The following is a 10,505-nucleotide window of genomic DNA, read 5'->3' as shown; positions in this document are numbered from 1 at the left end:
CTCTCACCACGGCACGGGCACCTGCTGCTGTTGAGGGAAGGCGCTGGCCGCCGACGCTGCCGTGAACACTGCGGGCAGGCGCGAGCGTTGTTAGCGAGTTCCTTAATTGGCAGCTTCTAGGAGGCCTGTCGAGAGCAGCCTTGCTGTGCGGGAGTCCTTCAGGGTCAGCCCGAGCTGGCTGGAAGTGGCACAGAGGCGAAAACGAGACAGCAGCACACGGACCTAATTAGACAGAAAGGGGAAAGAGCCGGGCAGGCCGAAACAGCGGCGAGTCGGGTTTGACGGCAGAAGGCGGCGGGTCCGGTAGACAGGACATGACACTAGGACCTGGGGAGCCCAAGCTCTGGTCTTAGCTCTGCCACAAACACATCGCAGGACCGCACAGATGACCCCCTCCCTGCACACACCCCCCCCACACACACACACACATGCTCCAGCCTCAGTTTCCCCATCTGTAAAGCTGGGGGCGCTCCATTGCAGTACAGAAGCCTCTGCAGCACCCCTGGGTGACCCCACAGTTTCCCTCAGTGCCTCAGTTTCCCTCCAGTTCAGTAATCACACAAGGCATTAACTCCCTCCTTGCCAAGGTGGAGCTTCCCAAAGGACTGGGGAGTGTGTCAGGGGCTGAACACTCCTCGCTTCCCCACGTATCAGCCACTTAGTCCCAGAACTGAGCCGCGGTGTGACAAGGGACAAGGAGGGGAGGAGGGGGGTCAAACCATCACAGGCCTTGTCCCCAGGCAGGCCGAGAGCTTCTAGGCAGGCGGCAGAGGCCTGGGGGATCCCAGAGTCGTTGGCAGTGGTTTGCATTTGGCTATGAATCACACCTAGATCAGGACTGGATTGAACGCAGCCGTCCCCAAGGAGCTCACACAGCTGGTGGCTGTTTACCTGGGACACAGCAATACTTGGCCCAACTATGTAGGGGAAATCCCGGTTTCACGAAAGGCCTGCGTTCCCCCAGGTAATCGCCGCAAGGCCAGGCCCGCATGCCTGACAGCTCCCAAACTGCTCCACCGGAAAGGCAAAGTGTCTTCCCCTGACCCAAAAATGCAGCTGCTTCTGGGGTGGAGCGCGGCATCACATCACCCCTGCAGGACAGCTTGGGGCGGGAGCCGCATCCAGTTGAAACCGGAGAGGAAAGCCAAGCGAGGGAGGATTGCATTGCAGAACCCGTGGGGATGCAGGGGCTCAGGTTTCTGCCCTCAGGCACCAGGGTGCCTGAACCAGCTGAGCTGCACTCAGGCCTTTCCCCTTCAAATCACTGCTAGGTCCCTCCCCCGCGGCTGCCCAGGAGCCCAACACCTCCGAAACACCCACGGGCAGACCAAATATACACCGGTGGTGGGGGCAGAGCCGTGGGAGCAGATGGGAGGGGATGGAGAAGCATCTGCGTGGCTGCCTGGTCATCTCTGCTGTGATGCAGGGGGGCACGGCTCTGCTTAATCCATCCACCCCCACCACCGCCCCGGCTCCAGCATTGCAAGCCCCCAGCTATACCGGCTCCCCCCAGCACCAGTCCCTACCAGGTCGGGAGCAGGGAAATGTCAGCCCAGCGGCAAAGGTCCCAGAAACCCCCGTTGCTTAGCTACAGGCAGCTGGGGAGGAGGGAGATCAATGCATCTCCGCCGAGGAGCCTGGTGCTGGGTGAGCGCGTGGGGTTTCGGGAGTGGAGCAAGGCAGCCAGCATCTCTTGCTCACGGGCAGCAAATGCCCTGCTCCCAGCCCCTTGCCCTTGCTGGCTTCTCTCTGAGAAATGCCCAGCTGCTTTTACGGGCAGTGTCTTTGCAGGGCTGGGGAACCAGAGAGGGACTCTCCTCCGCCCCCGAATGGACCGTGTGGGGAGCTGGGGGTGGGGGGAAGAGTTTTACCGGAGTGAATTTTTCTCCGAGCTGTTTGTTGGCCGTTTGAGTTAAATAGGAGGTAACGCAGGACCAGGCGTATTTGCAACAAGCTGGCTATTTACAGTCCCTTCCCTGTTTCACCTGCCAGGGTTTCATCTGCCACTTGTTATACTTGAACTCTCCAGAGCTTTCTAGGGGGGGAAAAAGTCCTGCATTGTAAGTGTAAAGTAAGCCGAAGAAAAGCCCTTCTAAAAAAAAAAAAAGAAGCAACTACCATTTTCCTGGCTGCCGTTATCCATTGGTAAGGAACAAGCAGGGCGGCTAGGCCGATTACCATATGTTTCCATATACAACATGCGCCTTTTCCCCAAAAAACAGCTGCCAGTGTATTGTAGCGTGCATTATATACAAGAAATATGTTAGGAGCAGGTTCGGCCACTTGCTTGGTGAAAGCAAAAGTCAAATCTGCAGCAATTTGCAGGAAGCAGAGCAGGGAAGGTGAGCTCCTTTGCTGCTGCTACTCAGTAAGAAAACATCAGCTCCCAGAGCCGTGGGGCTGGCAGGGACTCGCAGAGGTCAAGTCTAGTCCAAGCCCTGCCTGGGGCAGGATCAGCCCTGTCCAAACCAGCCCGGACAAACCTGTTGTCCAACTTTGGAGCAAAACTGCAGTCAACCTTGACACAGCACCAGGCATCACACCCACCCTGCCACAGGGAAAGCCAGGGGACCGCGGCCGCCAACGTCCTGCTTCTATTAAAGGTTGTCAATATATGGTCGAGAGACCCCAGGGCAAGGCTGTGCCCCCGCTACAGAGGAAGAGAACCCCCCACCCTTAGTCCATACTAATCTGACCTTTCTGACCCAAAACATGATGGTCGGCCTGACCCTGAGTAGAGGGGCAAGACCCTCTAGCTAGGACCCTGCAGGTTTGGTGCCAGCAGGAGCACTGGCACGGCCCAGTCCCCATCCCCAGCCAAGGCTGCAGCCAGCACCTCTGAGGGGGGCTTGAACCCCCTCTGACATATGGAGCTGCAAAGGGGAGGTGCAAAATTCCCTCTGAGCCCCAAGGGGGCAACCAGTAAAGCCCCAAAGCCTGATAGTAGCACCCAGGCATCGCTGCACCTAGATCATCCCCGGCCAGGGACTGTCCAGCCTCTCCCCCAAACCCCTCCAGCGATGGAGAGCCCACCCTGTCCCCAGGCGCCCGGCCCACTGCCTCCCTGCTCTGGCAGGCACTTTACTACAAAGAAAGATCTTGTTTTCCTGCATTCTTCCTTTCAGAAACAAGGCGCGTATGCTATGCCGGGGGGTGATAGGTGAGAAACAACAGCATGGTTTTTCTCCGGTGACTCATCTTTAATCCTGAAAAAAACGCGGTTTGCAGCTGGAGCGTGGGGCACTCAGACCATCTGCACTTTGCAAATCACCCGGACGCACAGACAACCCTGCACCTTCCCCAGCAAAACCTAACGAGACTGGCTGGAAAAGCACAAGAAGCCCTGGGCTCATGTCTCTGCTCTGGGTCTCTCTGCAGCCCTCCTTCAAAGCCCATTGCAGCTGGGAGCGAGGCTCCTACTGACTTCAGGCCCCGGGGGTCATCCACTGGCTTGTCCCCAGGTCTCTGTGCTCCCCCGGTGATCTGTCCTGGCTGTCTCTCTATTGCTCCAGCTGCTCAGAAGTGAATCCCCTTTCTAGGCACATGTTTGGGGGCGGTGGAGTGGGTCCACTTGGAGCTACCGCCTTCCTCCCTTGCTATGAGGTGAGCTGTCAGGGCCCATCGGAGGATGCCAGGGGGGCACCAAGGGGCCCTGACTCTCCTCTCTCCTGCAGAAGATCTGGTTCAACCAAAGTAACCACATCCCCAGCCCCTGCCCTTCTCCAGGCAGCTCCTGCCGGGTCCTTCTGCCTCTCCTGTTGCTGCCAGATTGCTCCTCCGCTGCGGTGGCTGCAGCCTGTTTGCAGCATGTGCCTGTGCCCAGTGCCACGGGGTGGTTTGGACAGGGCTGATCCTGCCTCAGGCCCGGGGTTGGACTAGATGTGACCTCTGGAGCCCCTTTCCAGCCCCACTGCTCTAGGATGTCTGGGATTTCTCTCTCTACTATCCCGGTGAGCTGTGCCTGCTGCTAACTGCCCAGTGCCAAGCAGCTGCCATAGCATGGCACTTACTACCCAGCGCAGTGCTGGCATTTGAAGAGGGTCCCTGGGAGCACCGAGGGGGGGAGAACTGCCCGCCTGCACCCTCTGCAGCCCGTGCATGCCCAGAGCTGCCCACGGGCACCCTGCCACGGCTGCCGGGTCGGTGCCATCCCTCTGGGGTGCCGTGTGCATGGAGCTGGAGCACCTGCCTTTTTATCCATTCATCTCCCTGCAGCTATAAAGCAATGAAAAATCCCCTTCCTGGAGCTGGCCGGTCCAGGAAAGGGGTCAGAAAAGGCTTTTCCTGCTCAGAGCCCTCTAGCTTCTCTTGGTCCCTGACTCCCACCCTGGCCTCTGACTACAGTTTCCGGCCTGGCTGAAGCCAGACCCCCTGCTCCATGCCCAGCGTTCACAGGGATCTTCGGTGGCTGGAGAAACCACGGGGCTGGGCGCAGAGCACGGAAACCTTTTGGTGCCCGCCCTGCCACCTGCCCTCGAGCAGGTGTGAAGTGCATTTGCTTTGCAGAGCGGCTGCGGGAGCTGGGGGGGACCCCGTGCCTTTCACCTGCCGAGGATGAAACGATCCGGTCTCCTCACCCCCCTCGGCCCGCTCCAGCCCCGCTTCCAGGCTCAGGAGCTGAGAACAGCTTGGCAAAGCCCAGCACAATATTACCGATGCTCTTTCATCTCGCTTCGGGCCTGGAGCAGGATCCGGGCCCCCTGATGCCCAGCCTTTTCCCGCCCTGCGCTGAGCGACGTTCCCAGGGGTCTGGGGTAAGTGCTGGCATTTGGCAAGCGGGGCTGGAGAGTATACCCTGACGGGTCTAGGAAATGGGGGGCTCAGTCTGGAGGAGGTCCCCAGCTAGCAACCACAGTTACGTGGCAGGGGTCTGAGTGGGGGGCTGTTTTTCTCAGCTGCTGGCTGCACTCTCTCTGTGGCTCCAGCCAGCCCCAGCCTCCCGTGATCATTTAATAACCATTTAATTGAATATTTGCTGCAGCGAGGCTCACCATGCCAGCCACATCCTTGCCAATGCCAGCGCTCTGAGGAGACAAGGCAGGGAGGACGTAACTCCAGCCCTGCTGGGCCAGCAGGAAGCAAAGGCATGCGGAGACTGGTGGACTTGACCAAGGCCACAGTGGGGGAGTCAGTGGCAGAGCTGAGATTTGAAACCAAGTCTCCCGAGAGGAGCCCGGGGAGGGGCAGCGTGCTGGTTACTGCCACGAGTCGAAGCCCAGCAGGGGATAATCCAGCCCCGGGTCCCAGCTGGAGGGAATCCGAGTATGAGGGCAAGGTCCCACTCCCACGGGCTCCAGCCATGAGCTGTCTGGGCAACAGACCGCCTTGCTGTGCCTGTGGCCTGCTTGGAGCTCCTAACCCTGACGCTGTGCCGTGAACTTCCGGCTTGGACCCTCCTGCCGGTTCCTCTCCTGACCTGGATCCACCTCTTGCCCTGACCACGGCCCTGTCTCAGCCCTTGGCTTGTTCTCCAAGACTGGGTCTGACCCCCAGCTTTGACCTTGACTTTCATTCTGGTAAACCCCTGACCTAGCATGATGCCCCTAGTCCAACCACCTATTCCCTGGTCAACTTGAAAGGCAATTTCCATGATTCAACCCCTACCCTGTTTTGCTCCTATGCAGTGTAAACCCCCCAAAATACAGTAGGTTGTACTGAAATAAAATCAGGAGGAGAAAGGCTAATCATCGAGGCTAATCAAAGCCTTTCATTCCAACAACAGCGACGCATTTGCTTTCAATTCCAAATGTCAGGGGCTTTTGGGGGGGAGACGTTTCCTAAACTAACAGGGATGGCATTTTGAAAAGAAAAGTCATTTCCAAGGGGAAAATTACTGCCAAAAATAATGTAGAACTGGGCCACTTTGGCTCGAAAAGGAAGCAAAGCCAAGCCCGGGGCGACAGGCTGTCACTCGCAAATGGCTCCCATGTGTCAGGAGCTGCATTTTGGCCCCTGGAAAGGACAGGGGTGAAGAATACTGCCCCGTTCTCCCCCACCCTGGCAAGGCAGCTGTAACCCGCCTGTGTCCTGTGCTTCGGCTCTGGAGAGAAAATGCACACGCGTCACAATGGAAATAACATGGAAATCAAAGAGCCACCCCTTGCCCTTGGCATCCGCGGGGCTGGGGGAAGGAGGAGAGGGATAAAGGGCCTCCAAAAAGTTATTCAAGAGTGCTAATTCAGGATGGAAATAAGCAGCTAATCGCTTGCTGCCATCTAAATTGTCCCCTGCTCAGAAGCTTTGGTCCGGCCGGGAGCTGAGGGAGCAGACTCGCCGCAGACACAAGGATGAGGAGATCCATTAAAGCGTCTTTGCCTGGGAGATAAGGAGAGGCTGGGCTGAAGCCTGGGAAGGAGGGGAATCTCTCCTCTGCTCTTGCAGGGTTTCAGCAGAAGTGAGATGCGGGGGGTGAATCGTAGCTGGCTGGAGGGGGCGTTCCTTTGAACACCGAAGCATGGGTCAGCCTGGCTGGGAAACAGCTGATAGAGGGTAGCGTTACGGCCCTCCCCGGGGAACTCAAATGAGACCAGGGCGGTCTTGTGTCAGTGCCGGAGCTATACCTGAGAAGAGATAGGCTGGAGGGTCTGCCAACTCGATGCACAAGGCACGGGCAAGAGCCAAGATGAGACTGCCCATCGTCCAGGCAGGGAGCAGGCAGGCTGAGTGACAGGACCAGGGCCCGACAGGGAAGCAGTGGCAGGGAGCCGTGCCCTGAGCACAAGGTCACACTTGACCCGCAAGCATGCTCTCTTCTCTGTGTGCTCCCAGCCCCTTGCTGGAAGCAGCAGCAGCACTTCTTCCATCTGGGTGTCACTCTGTCAGCACCGTGCATGGTGGGTCCTGGGGGGCTGAGAGACTTAAAACCCCCCTGACACACGTAGCAATAGTAGGAAGGGAGCAACCAGCAAAGCCCAGAAGCCTGGAAATGTAGAGCAGAGGCATTGCTACACCTAGATCATCCCCAAGCAGTCTCCTTGAACCCCCCCAGTGATGGAAAGTCGACCCCTTCCCTGGTGCCTATCCCACTGCCTCCCTGCTCTGGCAGAGAAGAAGTCTTTCCTGAGATTCATCCTAAGTGAATATCAGCCTAGGTCCAGCAGCTCTGGCCGGGGACAGCCGCCCTCCCTCGGCCGGTCTGCAGGGCATGGAGCCCCCCGTCTTTCAGGGCTGGGGGACGGTGCAGGGACTCACCGGCACCTGAACTTCTCTGAGCTTAATGGGAGATGTTTGCCCAAGAGCAACGACATCAGTGCTTGGATTAGCAAGCCGCCCGGGACCTTCCCCGCAGCAAAGGCCCAGCACGGGGGTAACAGAGTCTCTTCGTGCCCTCCCTCGAGGCTTGCACCCAGGGCGGCAGAAGCACTGGGGTGAACAGGTCCCTCGCTGCCCCTTTTGCCATCTTCCACTTGATAAGGCCGAACAGTGTGATCAGGGGGTCTTGCTGGGACTGAAGTCAGGGGATTTATACCCTTAAGTGAGGCCAGGGGATGTGAGCTAAGTACCCCTGGCTTTGAGGCCCCTCTCTGGTCCCCGACCTGCCACGTCACCCGCCGGCTGCCCCGAGCCCTCTGCGAAAGGGGTCGTGCTGCCAGCTCTCCCCAGCTGCAGCCGGCTGATCCTGCCGGCTCCCTGCCAGCTCAAGCGAAGAGCTGCCCTCGCCGGTGCCCTCTGGCTCTGGTTGAACAAAGCAGCTGCTAATTGCCGCGCCGCTCTGGGAGACGCATGCCCCGTGCCAGGCAGCGGGGACTGCAGCTGGCGCTGGAGAGGGCTCGAGTGGCTCCGGATCATCACGGGATCCGGACAGCAGCCCGAGGACCTGCCTCCTCTGCAGCATTTCAATGAGCTTTGCAGCCCCACAATGCCCTTGACAGCAAAGCAGTGGGGAAAGGGTCTGGCCAAGGATGGTGTGAGTCTGGGTCAAGGCAGGAAGTGTTTGGGGGCTCCAGCCAGGATCAGGAGGGCATAGTGCTATCTTGTAGAGCAGGAGACAACCCAGGATCGCTGTCCAAGCCCTGCTCTTCTCCGCCCTTGCAGCTGAGCTCAGGCAAAGGATGGGGAAGGATGGGGGGGCTCTAACCTGGCTCCCAGCCCAGAGCTCCTGCTGCTCCCTTGCCCCTGCAGGGACACCCCTGGCCCCTTCATCTGCCACTAATTGGCTCCCTCGAGGGCAGACTCAGCGAGGTGTCTGAAGCCGCTGGCCCGCGGGGGCTCGTCAGGGCAGATCAAAGCCACGCGGCGCCTGCTTTCTGCATAAACAAGACTTCGCCTCCGTACGGTCCGGGATTCATCTAGGCAGGAGAGGCCGGGCGGCTGACCTCACCGGGCTTCGGGCTCCTAGACTCACAGAGACACGGCACAAGTCACATCTAGTCCAAGCCCTGCCTTCGCCCTGTCCAAACCAGCCCAGACAAACCCACTATCCAACCTCTGAGCAAAACCCCCGTCACCCTGGCACAGCACCAGGCATCACACCCCACCCTGTCGCAGGGAAAGCCAGGGGACCGTGATGTCCTGCTGTTATGAAATGTCCATATACACTCAAGAGATCCTAGGCACAGGCCATGCCCCGCTACAGAGAAAGGCTTAAAAACCTCCTTAGCAGAAAGTGGTGGGGGGGGGGGGGCAGCAAAGCCCAGCAGGAGCATTGGCACAGCCCACCCTGCACAAAGTTACAGACCTCCAGCCCACCCCCCCTCAGCCTTTTTCTTTCCCGACAGTCGCTGCTTGTTCAGGGCTGGTCCAGCTCCCGGATCATCCCGGCTGCAGATGAGCAAGGAATGGGTTAAAAGGGAACAGCAATAGGCTGCGGACTGGCTGGCTCTGGACAAGGCTAATGAGCATTTAATTCCCAACAGAAACCCTTGCAAATGCCAGTGCAGAAAGCTACACACTACAAGAGGAGCCTGCAGGCGCTGGGCAGGGGACGCGAAGGCTGCCTGGAAGGACAGGTGACATGCCCATAGCAGGGCATTGGGCTCAATTATGGATGGATCTGGGACTTTGAAAAGGGGGGTGCAGAACATGTGGCACATCTCCACATGCAGCGCGACTCATTTTCCTCCAGTTGAATAGAAGCTGTACTAATATGCTAGAGGCAAGAGCTATATTATTCAATTTAAGAGCAAAGCCAAAAAATATAACTACTGGCATGCACATTAATTTGCAAGTGTATGTATTAAATTTTTTAAAAACCCACCAACGAGGCAAAAAAGAGTCAAAATATGCAAAAAGACATTGTGTCATTAGCCCCGTATTCACAACAGGTAAATGCACACCTCTTATTCAGATTCACAAAACAAAATCTCCCTTTCTTGAGTGTCTTCGCAATACTGCACTGTCAGTCATGTCGGCACCTGAGTTGATATGGCCACAGCTGAGTTAAAAGTGTTTAGCTTGAGCTGAAAACAGCCTGCAGGGCTGTGAAATAGAAGAGAGGCAGCCCCAGGACTGGCAAACAGGCTGCAACACTGCAGAAGAAAGGGTAGTTTGAACAGTGGAACAGCAGGACCATTAAAAAGGACAGAGGGTCATTAACACCTGCAGAGTGGAGAGAGATTAGCAGGAAGCAGGGAGATAATCATGAATCAGGAAGTCAATTGACTCTCAGCACTGCCTGAATAGAAATACGCTGCTCCTCCCAGGCAGCTGGTTTTAAAGTTCAGGTGGACTAGGAATCAAAGCAGGGTGCAATTGCACTGCTGCATCCCCAGCCCCCCGGATCCACCCCCAGGCTCAGTGGGCCAGGGCGTGCTTTCCCATCCCATGCGCCCAGGTTGACACCTCAGCGAAGGCCAGCCCATGCATCCATCCCCGTGTTGCATGCGGTGCAACTGAGACCAACCGCCTTGCCCAAGATGGTACAAAGAGAGCCCAGGTGTCCCAGATGCTCGCCCTGTGCCCTATCTGGGCAGCAGCATCCCTTGGCAGAGAGCAGGGTCCACGCTCCGGATTGAAGCCCGGCAGAAACTCCCTTGTTTCCCAGCCCCCGGCTGCAGCTTTTTATTTTTAACTCGCAAGCCAGCACGGACTGGATGAGTGAACTCTTGTTACCGTGGCACTGGCCAATGAATAAGTCATAAAGGCCCTAACGAGATCTCTATGGCGACAGCTTGCAAATGAGGAACCTGGAGGGGAGGCACTTGCTGGGGGGTCCTCTATGTCCACAGGGGCTGGGGAGCTGGGCTACCTCGGGGGACAAGGGGGAGCACAGGAGTGCCCGCACCTCTGCTTGCCGTATCCTCCACCGCCTTGTTGCCCGGCGGCTCTTGCTGCTTCTTCAGCAGAAGTTTTTCCCCATGCTAAAAAGCAGCGGTGACTGGGGAGAGGCAGGCAGCAGGCTCTTATGGCCCAGGGACAAGCCGAGCCGGGAGAGCGGACCGCAGCGTTCGCCTTCCCGAGGCCTCCAGGAAAGCCCGTCTCTTGTTTCGGGAGAGAAAGCTGAGACCTGAGAGCCTGGCTCTGCTCCAGTCTCCTTGGGTGACCTCTGAGCAAGTCCGCCAGCCCCA

Source organism: Alligator sinensis, unplaced genomic scaffold (genome assembly GCF_000455745.1).
Source record: "Alligator sinensis unplaced genomic scaffold, ASM45574v1 scaffold1931_1, whole genome shotgun sequence".
Taxonomy (NCBI): domain Eukaryota; kingdom Metazoa; phylum Chordata; order Crocodylia; family Alligatoridae; genus Alligator; species Alligator sinensis.
Note: the sequence above shows the minus strand (reverse complement) of the source record.